The 17307-nt window shown below is 41.6% G+C and overlaps 1 pseudogene; it reads left to right on the top strand.

Annotated features, from left to right (window-relative positions):
• Window positions 1-7518: 7518 nt before the first annotated feature.
• On the top strand, window positions 7519-12345 carry LOC118574816 (annotated as a pseudogene).
• The last annotated feature ends 4962 nt before the right edge of the window (window positions 12346-17307 follow it).

Below are 17307 nucleotides of genomic sequence, written 5' to 3'. Positions count from 1 at the left end.
AGAGGACCTGAGTTCAAATCCCAGCAACACATGGCAGCTCATAACATTCTGTAACTCCAAGAACTGACACCTTCACACAGACATACATGCAGGCAAAACACTTACACACACACACACACACAGAGAGAGAGAGAGAGAGAGAGAAAATAATAAATTATTTTTTAAAAAATTTGTGGTATAATTCTATGAAAGCTTAAGACAGGGACTGGGAAGAAAGGCTTGCTGAACTATAACAAAAGAAACCAAAAGACATTGTTCCTTAAACTTGCTGGCACCACATGAGAGAAATTGTAAGAGGGTGGGAAGGCCGGCAACTGAAAAGGTCCAGAATCCTTTTCACTAGAACTGAGGACCACCCCACTGCTCCACCTAGGCTTCTCTAAACACAAATACTGCTGCCTGGCTCACCTATTGTGCTCGGCCTCCCGAACCTCAGCGGACAAGCCAATAACCTCCCTGCACGCCAGGACTTGGCAGAAGTTAAGAGTCAGACCTTGCATGAGACCACGGAGAACTCCCCAATGTTTCGCTGGTCCCAGAGCTGGCCCTTTGCAGCCTGTCCATGGAGCACCCAAACACATCTAAAAGGCACACTCGGAAGTAGCAAAACCCCAGTGCAAGCGCGACTGCCCTACCCATACCTGAGCGCCCCACCCCCTTGGTTTGGCGGTGGTTTTCAAGTTGCTAAGCAAATTCAGTGGTGGCAGCTGTGCTCCCAGAGCGCAAGAGTATAGAACTTTGCAGGCGCCTAACGCTGTGAGCCGCCGAAGTGATACTGAGCTGCGGCGCCCCCTGGGGCTTCACCCTGAACAGCAGCCTCGAGCCTGGTCTTGATCATCACCAATTTAAAGCGACCTTGGAGTCTGCCCACCCGGTGACCCCGACTCTGAGGGCTTGTCAGGTTGGGTGCGTGGTCTTCGTGAGTCACCTGTGGAGATGCGGGTTCTGGACAGGTATAGCTGTGGAGTTGCAGTGCCACCCTGACTCCAGGAGACTCTGCCAGTTTAAATGGCTCCGTTTCTGAGGTCCCCTTTCTCTCCAGAAAAGGGTTTGGTCTCTAGAGCAGTGGTTCTCAACCTTCCTAATGCTGCAACCCTTCAATACAGTTCCTCATGTTATGGTGACACCCACCGTAAGATTATTTTCGTTGCTACTTCATAACTGTAATTTTGCTGCTGTTATGATTGTAATAGAAATATCTGATATGTGGGATATCTGATACGTGACACACAGGTTGAGAGCCTCCTCCAGAGTCTTCTGTCATTCCTGGTTACTTCATTGGGAAACCTACATCAATAGTGCTGTGTGGGAGTAAGGGGAAGAAAATTCCCAGGAGCCAGAGATTGACACAGCTGTGCCCCAAACTGCATTGCTAGCTAGGGTCCCTGGTTTTGCAGGTCTTGACCTGTACTTGTTTCCACTCAAACCCAAAGTAGCAGCCGCCAGCAGCCCAGCTTTTCTATTTGGGGAAAAGTGTAGCTAGTGGACACAAACCAAAAAACAAAAGCCCAGGAGCTGAAGCAGAAGCACGGTAAGTTTGAGGGAAGCCTGGATGTGGAGCAAGACCCTGTAAAAAATGTACATAGGACCTTAGTCCATGGTACGTTGCTTGTCCAGCATGTGTGGGACTCTAGGCTTGAACCCCAAGATCACAAAAATAATGATAATAGAGCTTGAAAAAATAAATAATAGAGCTTCATGTAAGCGAACCTCAAAGCAAAGATAATATGTATGTGAAAGCAAAAGTATCATTTACCTTCACTTTCACTAGTGTTACCACTGGCCCCATTGTCCCTGCTTTGTTAGTATAACGGTAACTCACACTTATTAAGCACTTTCTGAATTCCAGGCATGATTTTAAGCTCTTGACAAATAAAGCCAATTCTTGTCAAGTAGAAATCACTCCATCTCTCATTTATAGGTGAGAATCCAAGACATGAAGATCTGGCTTGTGCCAGACATGATGGTGCATGCCTTAATCCCAATACTTGGGAGGCAGAGGCAGGTGGATCTCTGTGAGTTCAAGACCAGCCTGGCCTAAAGCGCTGTGGGATGTTATGTATGTTAAATGTGTTGCTCTGATTGGTTAATAAATAAACACTGATTGGTCAGTAGCCAGACAGAAAGTATAGGCAGGACAAGGAGAAAAGAGAATTGTGGGAACAGGAAGGCTGAGGCAGAGAGACGCTGCCAGCCACCGCCATGAAAAGATGTTAAGATACCGGTAAGCCATGAGCCACGTGGCAACTTATAGATTAAGAAAAATGGGTTAATTTAAGATATAGGAACAGTTAGCAAAAAGCCTGCCATGGCCATACAGTTTATAAGTAATATAAGTCTCTGTGTGTTTACTTGGTTAGGTCTAAGTGGCTGCAGGACTGGTGGGTGAGAATGATTTGTCCTGACCGTGGGCCAGGCAGGACTGGAGAAAACTTCAGCTACAAAAAAGAGTGAGTTCCAGTTATCTAGAGGGCCTAGTACAGTATCATGGGGGCGCCTCAGCTGTTGATCCACAATTCATATGTTTCCACTAGTTTGGCTAGTTGTCTCTGTACCTTTTCCAATCATGGTCTCAATATCTTTTGCTCATATAATTCCTCCTCTATCTCTTGTCGATTGGACTACTGGAGCTTGGCCTGGATCTCTGCATCTGGTTCCATCAGTCACTGGATGAGGCTTCTATGATGACAGTTAGGGTATTCAGCCATCTGATCACCAGAGTAGGTCAGCTCAGGCACCCTCTCGACCATTGCCCTCTGGATAAATGAGACAGTTATTTAGCTTGAACTGTTTAGGGGGCCCACAAGCAGTGAGACCAGGACCTGTTCTTAGTGCACAGCCAGATTTTTGGAACCTAGTGCCTGTGGTGGGACACTTTGCACAGCCTTGGTGCAGGGAGGAGGGACTTGGACCTGCCTCAACTGAATCTACTAGGCTGAGCTGAATCCCCAGGGGAGACCTTGCCTTGGAGGAGGTGGGAATGCAGGGTGGGTTGGAGGGGAAGGCTGGGGGTGAGAGGATGGAGGACAGGGAAATCCATGGTTGATATGTAAAATGAATAGAAGAATCTCTTAATAAAAAAAAGACTGAGTTCCAGGACAGCCAGAGTTAAAAAAAAAAAAAAAAAAAATCTGACTTGTGAGAGTCATGATGTTTGAAGGCATTGTAACCATCTCAAACAGGCCTTGCCTTTCTCTCCCCAATTCCATCTGCCTTGCTAAAAACCATTAGATTACATTCCCAAAGCTAGCCCTCAAGGCCATTGTGAGCTGTCAGACCTTGATGTGGGAGCTGGGATCCAAACTTGGGTCCTCTGCAAGAGCACCAAGTGCTATTAACTTATGGGTCATCTCTCCAGCCCCTCATTTTTATTTATTTTATTCATTTATTTCATTTAGAAATAGCCTTACTATGTAGCCTAAGGTGGACTCAAACTTACAGTCCTGCTTCTGCCCCCAAGTGTTAGGACTATACACCTGGCTCCTTCGTTTCTTTTAATTTGCAACTAAACTGTATACATATCACGGTGAGAATGCCCTCATAGGCTCAGATGTTTGGATACTTCATCCCCAGTTAGTAGTGCAATTTGGATAAATTTAGGGTGTGTGGCTTTGCTGGAAGAAGTATGCCACTAGTGCTGGGCTTTGAGGTTTCAAAGCACCATTCCCAGTTCACTCACTCTCTTTACTTCTCGCTTACAGTATGAGCTCCCAGCTATTCCTACAACCTTGTCTGCCTGCTGCCACACTTTCCCACCATAATGGTAATGGACACTTATTCTACTGGAACTATAAGCCCAAATAAACCCCTCCTTCTGTAAGTTACCTTGGTCTTGGTTGATGGTAAAATAGCACTGGTTTGTGGCACTGGTTGCTGGTGGAAAAGTCATGGACCATGGCCACAACTACCAGAGTTATAAAGAGCTTTATTAGAAAGAAATAGGGGATAGGAGGTGAGCCACGCCTGGTGGGGGGAGGGAGCAGAGCAGGGAACAGAGAGAGAACACAGAGCGGAGAGCACAGAAAGAGGAGTGGGGGTCCACATCTGGTGGGTATGTAGTCACCCTGCCCCATGATGATGTAAGACACCAGATCCCAAGCTGTGCATGCTCTGGAGTACAGCTGGATTGAGAGCAGGATCTTAACATTCCAAATTTTTTGCTTATTATGAAAAAGCCAGTGAATAGGAATAGGGGCATCATTTCTCCCAGAAAAACTACTCCCAGCTGACTTGGTGGGCATTGGTTGGCTCTTAGGGGGAATAGGGAAGGGGGCCTTCTGAGGTAGACAGGCATTCTGGGATGGTGGGCTGTCCTGCTGCCCTGGAGCCATCCATTCCTCTTGGCTTGGCACTCTGGCTGCTTTTGTATCTGACAGGATGCTGGTGAGGTAGGAAAACCCAGTAGTAGATCCTACCTTTCCAGATGGATTTAAGCTGGTTTCTGGAGCTTGGAAAAACATTTGAACATTAAGAAGCAGCCATGAGAAGATTAGTGACCATTTGTGGTATTTAGTACTCTGCTTATATTGGTCAGTGTTAATGGGAGAGGCAGAGAGATTGGAACACGTTAAGATTTATCAGAGACAGATTATTTTAAGGCACCTGTTTCCTATAACACAAATCTTAAAAGGTCTTATCAATAAAAACAAACCTGGAGCCAGGTTATGGAGTGAATGCTGGAATATCAGAGAAGCATAACAAGCCACAGCTTCCTCACCTCACCAATTCCTCAGCTGATCCTGTTTCCTCAGACTGGATGCCTCTCAGCTGAACTGTGCTGATCAAAAGCCTAAAAGCTTAACCAGCCTAGTTCCCGGTTTTCATGCCTTATATACCTTTCTGCTTTCTGCCATTACTTCTGGGATTAAAGGCTCACCTCCTGGGATTAAAGGCATGAGTCACCATGCCTGGCTGTTTCCAGTGTGGCTTTGAACTCACAGAGATCTGAATGGATCTCTGCCTCCAGAAGGCTAGGATTAAAGGTGTGAGTGCCACAATTTTCTGGCCTCTATGTCTGTCTAGTGGCTGTTCTGTTCTCTGACCCCAGATAAATTTATTAGGGTGCATGATATATTGGGGAAACACAATACCACCACAGTTTCCTTTATTATTTTAGCATCCAGGAGACAGGTGATCAATTGTTGAAGGCATTTAACAGTAATATATGGTTATATTAAAGTTTGGTTTTGCAGAGCCCAGACTAAAGTCTGTTTTTGTAGAGCCCAGACACTTTTGGGTTTGGGGGTGTAAATACCTTTCAGCTGTTACAGTTTCTTACTTGATCTCTGGACTCCAGTTCTGTGGTAATCCTGTACCATTAGCTGAGCAGTGAGTTAGGAGAGTGAACTGGGAAGAAAAAAGCTCATGGTGCATGAGGACTTATTTCTTTGGAATTATGGAGAAGGCAGAGATCAGGGCCCTGTCTATGTGCATGAGGAGGAGAAGCACTGCTGACAGGTGTGGAGTGAGGCACATGGAGGGAGCAATGAAATGAAAGCTCCCATCTTAGCTGCAAAATCTTTTCCCGTTAAGTAACTCTGAAAGTACAATTAAATCTGGTGAGGTGAGTAAGGCTGTCCTCCTTACCCCAACAATAGGAAAATGAGGAGAGGTGACACCTCAAAACTCCCAGGACCAGATCAGTGGCTCTGGTGTCCAGAAGGAAAGAAACAGATCACTTCCATACTGCATTCTGAGTTCTCTGTGAGCCTGTAGCCAAACCTAGGTCACTGGAGGTCTTAGCTTGATGTTCCCATGCCATCTTGGTGCCAGGGGGCAGTCAGCTGACTGGTTGTATTTCTAGGTGGTGCTTTTAACAAGGCTAAACTGATGGCCTGCCAGGCACTCACTAGCCTGTGTGGCCTTTTTTCCTCACTTAAAACAGGGACCCAACAGCTTTTGGGAGCCAGTGCGTGCCAGCACTCAGCAATTTTGTTCTTGGAATTTTTATCTCCTCCCTGGCACACCTTGAATTCCACAGATGACACTTTCACCTGTGGAGTTAGGAGCCTTGCTCTCCAGATGTTTAAGTTTTAGTCCCGTGTCAAAGAGGTCTGAGGGACAAGAGACGGATTTTACTCCGTGTCTTGAATTTTTTTTTTCCTTGATGTTTGCTGGCTTGAGGTCAGGTTTTAGAAGACCTGCCAGGAGGCAGGCTATAAACTGATTTCTGGCTTAAGAGGCATCCTGGTTACTGTAAACGTATTTGCATGGATCCTAGCCTGCTTCCAGACCCGTCTGTGCCTCTCACGGCAGCTTGAAAAAGAATGGGAGGAGTTAAGATGAATTAGGATGAGAGTCAGCAGAAGCAGCCCACTCCACCCAATACTGAAAAGCAGAAAACAGAAGTCAGATAGACAGACGTGGTTGCACGTGGCGGGGCTGTAGGGGAAGGGAGAAGGATTCAGAGCTTCAGTAGAAAGCTTGGGGATAAGGTAACTTTTCATTTGCCCGTTCACTAGCAGAAGTTCCTGTGGATCCATTATGTGGTCCAATTTACTGGTATCTGCCCCTATGTCCCATGGCTGCAGCCGAGAGAGAAAAATAAAAAATTAAAATAGCAAACGAAGATCTCAGGCTCCTATCTCAAGTTTCCCTGAGAATAGGCAGTCTTCAAATTGGCATTGACAGCACAGATTACCCAAACCATCGCCACGGTAGGAGTAAAGGCTGGGGTCTATGTAACCAGAAGACTCCACCCCGGGGACTGGACAGCATCCTATACTTCGTCAAGATAGAATGTGTCATGGTACCGCAGTTATTGGGACTCACCAATCACACCTGCAGTGGCGGGTGTGCGGATGGTGTGCGGGTCCAGAGGCTGGGAAAATCAAAAAAGCAGATCTAGTAGTCACTGGGCAGTCACAGGTCCTGGGTTAGGCTTCTGACATTCAGCCCCAGATGCTGAGTGCGCAGATTTTCTATCCAAGTTCATGTCATCAAATGATGGTAAAACGGCGCTGGTTGGTGGCGCTGGTTACTGGTGGAAAAGTCACGACTACAAGAATTAGAAAGAGCTTTATTAGAAGGAAAAGGTGGGGTAGGAAAGGGGGAGAGCCAGGCCTGGGGGAGGGAGCAGGGCAGAGCAGAGAGGAAACACAGAAAGAGAGCACAGAGAGAGGGGTGGGGGTCTGCATCCAGCTTTTTAAGGCTTTTTAAGGCAGGGATTGCATGACCACATGCGGTGGGTCTGTAGTCGCTAGTGTAGACACTAGACCCCAAGCTGTGCATGTGCCAGAGTGCATCTGGAGTAAGAGCAGGATCCTAACATTGGTGCTTTATCACAGCAACAGAAAAATAATATCTAGATTGATGGTATATAGCATGACATTGTAAAATATGTATACATTGTATACAATAATTTTGTGGCAGGGTCCTGTTCTGTTGTTCCCTTTGGGGGAGAGGGCCAAGTAGGCACAGAGTCAGTGACACAGACTCTGGGAGAATGTTGAAACAACAAGCTCAGTTTATTCAGGAAGAGGAAGGCCTTATATACCCTCCACCCCACCCTGGTGTGACATGGCTGCCTCTCATTGGGCCAGGTCATCTACAGATCTTGTCTCAGCTGCTGTTGCTAAGGCCCTTGGGCAGACCCAATTTGGCTCTCAGAAGGTATCTTTTTTACTGTTTTGGGCTGGCTGGCCCTGAAGCCTATTAGGGAAGAGTCATCCCACATAATTTATTGGAGCTAGTTAACACATGCATCACCCCACAAACAATACTTTGTGTGTGAAAAGAACACTTAACTTCCTTCAGCAACTTTCAAAATATAGTATGTTCCTTGTAGCTGCAGTCTCCATGAATAGAACAGATTTCTTGAACTTCTTTTTATGAAGATTTTATCTTTTCAGCATCATCTCCTGCTCCCCAGACCCTCTCTAGTTTTAAATTTTTCATACAAAGCCATGTAGTGACTGGCTTATTTATTGTTAACACAATAGGTTAACTCCAGGTTCATCATTGTGCAAATGATAGGGATTTTATTTTATTTTTAATGTCAAATAGAGTTCCATTTTATATATCTGTCACATTATCCATTTGTCTGTGGGTGGAAACTGGGGTTGAGTCCATATCTTGAGTATTCTGAAAAGCAATTCAGTGAACCTGGACATACAGTTATCTGTCAAAGCTGCTGACTAATTCCCTTTGGATACTCACTAGTGAAGTTGTTTGGCCATATAGCTAGTTCTAAGTTCAATTATTTGAGGAGCCTCTCTCCTGATTTTCATAAATATTGTACCAATTTGCATTCCTACCAATCGTGTGGAAGGGTCCCCTTTTATCACATATTTTGCTACTCCTGTCATCCCTTATTTTTGATAGTAACATTTGTAGCAAATGTGATGTGACATCTCATGATCATTTCAATGTGCATGTCTTCTGTACTTAGTGATGTTGACCATTTTTTATATGCCCACTGGTAGAATCTTCCTGTTAAGGGATATTTCTTTAGTCTTTGGTTTATTTTCTGACAGTAAACCCTGAATTTAATTGTTGTTACTAATTAATTAATTGTTAATTGTTGGAATAAACTCCACTTAGCTGGAACATTTTGTACTTTTTCTATATTGCTGCATTTTTTAAAAAAATAAAGACTGGTTTAATTTAGTAGTTGTTATAATCCAATGTCACTTAGCAGCTATAGTTTGCTCATCAGCAATCAAAACTTTAAAGCCAATACAACACTATATAGGATCCAGGCTCCCTGTATATTTCCCATTTCTACATGGCTTATTATTTTTATTGTTTTATAAATTTTTATTAAAAATTTTCTTTCCTTTTATATACCAACCCCTCCTTCCTCTTCTCCCACTCCCCCCACACACTCCCCATCTCACCCCCATCCCCTCTTCATAGAGAGTAAGGTCTTCCTGGGGTAGTCAACACAGGCTCTTATACAATGTTAAGGCTAGACATAGCCCCTCCCTTCTGCATTGAGGCTGGGATTAAAAAGGTATTAAAATGGAAATAATGATCAAATTATATTGTATGAGGAAAGTTTTTAAATTAATAAATGAAGTTAATTATACTTTTAATTTTTCTCAGATATGAAATGGGTATTAACTATTCTGGTCCTTTAAGAATATATGTCTTGCCAGGCGGTGGTGGAACACTCCTTTAATTCCAGCACTCGGGAGGCAGAGCCAGGTGGATCTCTGAGTTCAAGGCTACCAAGTGAGTTCCAGGAAAAGGTGCAAAGCTACACAGAGAAACCCTGTCTCGAAAAACAAACAAACAAACAACAAAAAAATATATATGTCTTGACTCTGGTTTATTATTCATAATGTGACATCTCTGGTAGCTATGGAAACATAAGAATTTTTCAAGTCACTCTCTTACCCTGGGCAGTCACTATTATTTGGGCCTCATAAAAAAGAAAAATAGGCAAGTATTTTATATTTTCTATATAGTTTCTGTTAATAAGCTTCAATTTCATGACATAAAATGTCAAAGAGGCCACTGATATATGTTTCAGATATTTTTTTAAAAGATTTATTTATTTATTATGTACACAGAAGAGGGCATCAGATCTCATTACAGATGGTTGTGAGCCACCATGCGGTTGCTGGGAATTGAACTCAGGACCTCTGAAAGAGCAGTCAGTGCTCTTAACCCCTGAGCCATCTCTCCAGCCCAGATATTTTTTGACACCATTTCTATGTGAGTAAATGCTGCTGCATTTAATTCCTGCTGGGAATACTTGAATGTCTATGAAGGCTATCGAGCCAGCACTGACCATTATACCTGTATAGTTCCCTAAAGTTCAGTACGTGAATTAGCCTCTCTGTGTTTTTCTTCTATCCACAAAATGGGAATGATGATTGTGTGGATCTCATTGGAGGGATGATAATGCAAAATATGCTAATACCTCAGAAATGTATAAACAAGACTCCAACTAAGCAAAACAAAGGAGAGGAATGGAAAGGTTAGGGTGAACCAGGATTTGGTTGGTGGAACACTGCTATGAGCTGAAATATCTGTCTAACAGAATTTCTTTAATTGAAGGTGATTTGCCTCTTGTGTGATTCCCTGTCTGGTCACCATTTCCTGTTGTTTGGAAGATATTTATGATCTTCGCATATACCAAATGGTTCTTCTCACCCTTGGTGTGCAAAGGTAAAAACTTAAAATAAGACATTGGGATTTTCAAGTAGGATCTTTCTGAAACACATGCATCTACTTCATGGGTTTCAGACATGAACTACATCCAGCCAGGCTAACTCATTTGCCTTGCACAACATCATTCTCCATTATGTTTCCATTTGTGCTTCAAAATTCACTGCTCCTGCTGTCAACAGCTTCAGATATGGCTTGGCAAGGAATAAGGGCATGGTATTACACAAGCCACTGTCAATTGAAAACCCACCTTGCAGGTGTAACTTCCCAAGTTGTACAGCAACTTCCTTCTTCTAATTAGGAAGCACATTCCACAGAGTCTGTGGAACACAGGCTAGCTGGTACAGATGCTTTCCTGGTAAGGAGATCCAGTTTGTAGGTCCCTCAAGCATTCTGCATGAGAAGGGCAATGTCTTTATCTATAGGCCTTAGCCTATATATCTTTCTATTCAAAGATGACATTCCTTGAGGCATAGTTTTTCATAAGCATTAATACTACCTTCAAAGTTATGAACTGAGAAGATCTAAATAAGTTAGTATACAGTAAATGTAGAGTCTTAATTGGAGCTGAAGAAGATAGGTGTAAAAACACAATATAGACAAGATGCTTTATACATTTCAATCAAATGAAGAACATTTTCTGAAAAGGACCTTTGGGTAAGTTTTGGGGAATGCCTGAAATATCTATGAATCCTCATGTTTTACATATACATTTTAGTTTTCTGGGAAAAAAGAAAGAATTTAGGTTTTCCCAGATGATGTTTTTCTTCTCTCTCTCTCTCTCTCTCTCTCTCTCTCTCTCTCTCTCTCCCTCTCTCCCTCTCTTCCTCCCTCCCTCTCCCTCCCTCTCTCGGTTTTTTGAGACAGGGTTTCTCTGTGAAACAGTCCTGGCTGTTCTGGCACTCACTCTGTAGACCAGGATGGCATCAAACTCACTCACAGAGATCTGCCTGCCTCTGCCTCCTGAGTGCTGGGATTAAAGGCATGCACCACTACCACCGGCCTCCGCACATGTTCTGCTAGCACATACATGTACACATACAGTGAAATATACATAATTCAAGTGTGAAATTTTGATATACATGCATATACCATGTGAAACATTTGTTATTTTCCTTTGTTCTTTCAGCAGACAGGATAAGTTCAGTGTTTGTAATATTCCAATATCATATTTTAGAAGTGAAATTATTCTAAGCAATATCTCTGCTTATTACTAACATTTAAGTTATTTATCATATTTATGTATTGCAAGCATAGTGGGAATAAGTATCACCTTACATATAATATTGTAAACTCATTTTGACTTAATTTCAAGCATTAAAGTTCTTAGTTAACAAATATACACATTTCAGCATTCTGATGTATTTGTGGAATTTAGGGCATCTTACATTCTTACCTGTAGTATGATGAACCCTAGTACATAGATAGACTACTTATATGAGACAGCATAGACAAGGTATGAGAGTTTAGCTATCCATAAAGCATGACTCATTTTGTTTTCCCAACTTCCCTTGTGTTCCTGGCTTGACTATATTCTTGTTCAATCCCATCTTCAGATTTTTCAGTGGAAAAGGGTGCATCTTCAAGCTGAGTGCCCTCCTTAGCAGCCTGTTTGCTTTGGTGTTTGAAATAATCATTGCAAGCAGCCAATGCTGGTGCTCATGGAGATTCAACAACAACATTTTTAAATTTGTGTCCTTTGGACTCTGGGAGGCTTGTTCCCCTCAAGAGCTTAATGTCTCAGGGACTGAAACCAAGATGCTGGTGCACACCCCTACCAATTCCACCAGGACCGCTTCACCTGAGTTTCAGATTGCACAGACCCTGATAGTGTGGACCAATTTGATGAAGCCTGTAGTTCTGGTTTTTGGTACAGTTGCCATTAAGATCAGCTGTGTGAAAGACCCATTTGTGGAGATGGAGACATACTGCTACAATGTTTCTACCTCAGTTTTGTGTGTTAGCAGCCTGTTCACACTGGTTTCCATGAGCTGGAACCACTTTGTAGACCATTATGGACAAACTACTCTTGAATTTCCATCATACCTTCCTGTTAGCAAAGAAGCATTAATAACCAAATACTGCACTACTGTTCTCCCATTAGGGATTCTGACAGCTGCCATCTCACTTTTCAGTGCAGTTATCTTTCTTTCTGAGATAAGCGTTTTATAACTACAAAGTTGGAAGAAAACCCAGCATGCTTCTGTAGTGACCACTCAAGAGGCCTGAAGTAAGGGCTCCTGCATTTGCAACATCTGTCAGAAGGCTCCTTGAAGAAATTTCCTGTTCACACATAAAACTCAAGTACTCATCAATTTGTTCTAAATAAAGCATCAACATGGTTCTCTGGGTGTGTCTAATCTTACTTCCTCCTCTATCTGTCTAGAATGATCCTCCTGTTAACTGTTTTCACATCCTAAACTCTGAAGGTTATGATCATGTGTTCAGATTTGGCCAAGAAGACATAGTAAACAAAAGTAATAGTGAAATGCAATGTGCAAAATAAACACAACAAATACCAATGAAAGAAGGTTTGTGAGGAAGCTGCCACTTAAACAAAAGAAAAGTAACCACACTCTTGTGTAGAGTCCATCAGGAACTCAGGTCTAATGAGGGCAGAGCTGAATTTCTTTATTGTTGGTTCTGCTGACAGTGTGTGCCCTTTTCATAGAGTGGGGAAGTTATGCTGTACACTGGGTTATAGACATCTCCTGTCTTTCTGTTTGTAAATATCACAAATGGCCAGGCATTTCCAGTGTGCTCTGATGGAACAAGTGGTATATAGACCAGAGGACAGGTTGTCCAAGTTGTTTTCCTTGTTTTATTTACTAAATAACTGGGTTCAAACTCACAATAAGTTTGATGCAAAAAATATTTACCCATTATACCCCATTTCACATAAGGACACTCCATACTTTGTGCCCATAAAATGAAAGCTATTTCATAAAGAAAAAGAAACTCATGCCATCTGTAAAATTTTCCACAGTCTTTATTAGCCCAAACTTTGTTCAGTAGTCCAAAGTCTCTTTTGGGACTCAGGGCAGTTTTCAACCATGATACCTTTATCATGAGATTGATAGGGAGAAGAAGGGTGAAGTCAAGGGAGACACCAGCTTGCTGCAGAGCAAGCAAGATGTGTAGAAAATGAGGTAAGAAACCATACCACATAGCAAAGCATGTATAGAAATATGGGTTAATTTAAGTCTAAGACTTAGCTAATAATTGCAACATAGGGAATGAGCTCCAAAAATCCAATTCTTAAACCCGAAATAAGTCCTGGTTCCATTGCCAAGGAACCCACAAAGCTATTCAACTTTCATCCACATTCAGAGAGCCTGTTCGATCCCATGCAGGCTCCCCAGCTGTCAGTCCAGAGTCCATGAGCTCCTACTAGCTTGGGTCAGCTATCTCTGTGATTTTTCTCATCATGATTCTGAACCCCCTTGCTCTTATAATCCTTCCTCCCTCTCTTCTACTGAACTCCAGGATCTTGGCCAAGTGATTGGCTGTGGGTCTCTGCATCTGTTTCAATCAGTCACTAGATGTAGCTTCTATGATGACAATTGGGGTAGACACCAATCCAAGTGCAGGGGAAGGCTATTTCAAGCACACTCTCCACCATTTCTGAGAGTCTTAGCTGGGGACAATCTTGTAAGTTCCTGGGGTTTTCCCTAGCTGCAGATTTCTCCCCATTCCCTTAATGGTTCACTCTGTCAAGATAACTCTTTCATTGCTCTCCCTCCCCATCTCTCCCCCAACTCAGCCATCTTGAGCCCTGATATCCCCAATCCCATCCCTTCCCCTCTACTCCCTCCTGCCAGTTTACCCAGGAGATCTTAACCCTTTCTCCTCCCTAGGGCAATCCATGTGTGTCCCTCTTAGTGTCCTCTCTAGCTTCTCTGGGGTTGTGGGTTGTAGCTCAGTTATCCTTTGCTTTGCTTCTCATTCACTTATGAGTAAGTATATCCCTAGTTTGTCTTTCTGGATCTGCTCATTCAGGATGAATTTTTCTAGTTCTATCATTTTGCCTACATATTTCATGATGATATTGTTTTTTTACTGCTGCATAATACTCCATTGTGTACATGTACCACATTTTCTTTATCCATTCTTCTGCTGAAGGGCATCTAGGTTGTTGCCAGGTTCTGTCTATTACAAACAATGCTGCTATGAATATGGTTGAGCAAATGTCCTTGTGGTATGGTTGAGCAACTTTTGGGTATATGCCCAGGAGTGGTATTGCTGGGTCTCAGGGTAGGTAAATTCCCAATTTTCTGAGATACCACCATACTGATTTACAGAGTGGCTGAACAAGATTACATTCCCACCAGCAGTGGGAACGTGTTTCCCTTTCTCCACATCTTCTCCAGCATAAGCTGTTGTCTGTATTTTTTTATCTTAGCCATTCTGACAGGATTAATATGGTATCCCAGAGTCTTTTTGATTTGCATTTCCCTGATGGCTAAAGATGTTGAACATTTTCTTGAATGTCTTTCAGCCCTTTGAGATCCTTCTGTTAAGAATTCTCTGTTTAGCTCTATAGCCAAATTTTTAATTGGATTATTTGATATTTTGCTGTCTAGTTTCTCGAATTTTTTATATATTTTAGAAATCAGTCCTCTATTTGATGTGGGGTTGGTAAAGATCTTTTCCCATTCTGTAGGCTGCCTTTTTGTCTTATTGACAGTGTCCTTCACCTTACAGAAGCTTCTCAATTTCAAGAAGTCCCATTTAATAATTGTTGCTCTCAGTGTATGTGCTACTGGTGTTATATTTAGGAAGTAGTCTCCTGTGCCAATGCGTTCAAGGCTACTTTGCATTTGCTCTTCTATGAGATTCAGTGTAATTGGATTTATGTTGAGGTCTTTGATCCATTTGGATTTGAGTTTTGTGCATGGTGATAGATATGGATCTATTTGCATTCTACATGTAGATATCAGTTATACCAGCACCATTTGTTGAAGGTGCTTTCTTTTTCCATTGTATAATTTTTACTTCTTTGTCAAAAATCAGGGGTTCAGATGTGTGTGGATTAATGTCAGAGTCTTCAATTCGATTCCATTGGTCACTATATCTGTTTTTATGCCAATACCAAGCTGTTTTTATTACCATAGTTCTATAGTAGAGCTTGAATTCAGGGATAGTGATGGCTCTGGAAGTTCCTTTATTGTGTAAGATTGTTTTAGCTATCCTGGGTTTTTTGTTTTTCCATATGAAGTTGAGTATTGTTCTTTCAAGGTCTGTGAAGAATTACATTGGGATTTTAATGGGGATTGCATCGAATCTGTAGATTGCTTTTGGTAAGATTGTCATTTTTACTATGTTGATCCTATATATCCACAAACATGGGAGATCTTTCCATTTTCTGATATCTTCTTCAATTTCTTTCTTCAAAGATTTAAAGTTCTTGTCATACAAGTCTTTCACTTGTTTGGTTAGAGTTAACCCAGGATATTTTGTTATTTGTTGCTATTGTAAAGGGTGATGTTTCTCTAATTTCTTTCTCAGCCCATTTATCATTTGTATATAAGAGAGCTACTGATTTTTAAATCTCTTTTTTTAAGATTTTATTTATTTATTATGTATACAGAAGGAGGCGTCAGATCTCATTACAGATGGTTGTGAGCCACCATGTGGTAGCTCGGAATTGAACTCGGGACCTCTGGAAGAGCAGTTGGTGCTCTTAACCTCTGAGCCATCTCTCCAGCCCCTGATTTTTTTTAGTTAATCTTGTATCCTTCCATATTACTGGAGGTGTTTATCGGGTGTAGGAGTTCCCTGGTGGAATTTTTGGGGTCACTTATGTAGACTATCATATCATCTACAAATAGCAAAAATTTAATTTCTTCTTTTCCAATTTGTATCCACTTAATCTCCTTTTGTTGTCTTATTGCTCTAGCTAGAACTTCAAATACTATGTTCAATAAGTATGGGGAGAGTGGACAGCTTTGTCTTGTTCCAGATTTTAGTGGAATCACTTTGAGTTTCTTGTCATTTAGTTTGATGTTGGCTGTCCACTTGCTGTAAATTGCCTTTATTATGTTTAGGTATGTTGCCTGTATTCCTGATCTCTCCAAGACCTTTATCATGAAGGGGTGTTGGATATTGTCAAAAGCCTTTTCAGCATCTAATGAGATGATCATGTGGGTTTTTTTTTCTTTTTGTTTGTTTATATGGTAGATTACATTGACAGATTTTCATATGTTGAACCATGCCTGCATCCCTGGGATGAAGCCTACCTGATCATGGTGGATGATTTTTTTGATGTGTTCCTGGATTCAGTTTGCTAGTATTTTATTGAATATTTTTGCATCACAGTTCATGAGGGAGATTGGTTTGTAATTTTCTTTCCTAGTTGCATCTTTATGTGGTTTGGGTATCAGGGTAAGTGTAGCCTTGTAAAGGGAGTTTGACAATGTTCCTTCTAATTATATTGTTCAGAACAGTTTCAGGAGTATTGGTATTAGCTCTTTTTTGAAATTCTGGTAGAATTTTGCACTGAAACCATTTGGCCCTGTGCTTTTTTTTTAGTTGGGAGACTTTTGATGACTGCTTCTAATTCCTTTGGTGTTATTGGTCTATTTATGTTGCTTATCTGATCTTGATTTAATTTTTGTATGTAGTACATATCAAAAAAATTATCAATTTCTTTTCTATTTTCCAATTTTGTGGAGTACAAGTTTTTAAAGTATGATCTAATGATTCTCTGGATTTCCTCATTATCTGTTATTATATCCCCTTTTCATTTCTGATTTTGTTAATTTGGATATTCTCTCTCTGCTTTTTGCTTAGTTTGGATAAGGGTTTGTCTATCTTGTTGATTTTTCTCAAAGAACCAACTCTTTGTTTCATTGATCCTTTGTATTGTTCTCTTTGTTTCTATTTTATTGATTTCGGCCCTCAATTTGATTATTTCCTGGCATCTGTTCTGCCTTGGTGAGTTTGCTTCTTTTTGTTCTAGAGCTTTAAGGTGTGCTGTTAAGTTGCTAGTGTGAGATTTCTCCAACTTCTTTATGTAGGCACTTAGTGCTATGCACTCTCCTCTTAGCACTATTTTTATAGTGTCCCATAAGTATATTGTGCCTTCATTTTCATTGAATTATAGGAGGTCTTTAATTTCTTTTTTTATTTCTTCCTTGACCCAGTAGTGATTCAGTGAAATATTTTTCAGTTTCCATGAGTTTGTTGGGC

This window comes from Onychomys torridus, chromosome X (assembly GCF_903995425.1).
Source record: "Onychomys torridus chromosome X, mOncTor1.1, whole genome shotgun sequence".
Lineage (NCBI taxonomy): Eukaryota > Metazoa > Chordata > Mammalia > Rodentia > Cricetidae > Onychomys > Onychomys torridus.
Note: the sequence above shows the minus strand (reverse complement) of the source record. Positions and strands in the feature narration are given on the sequence as shown.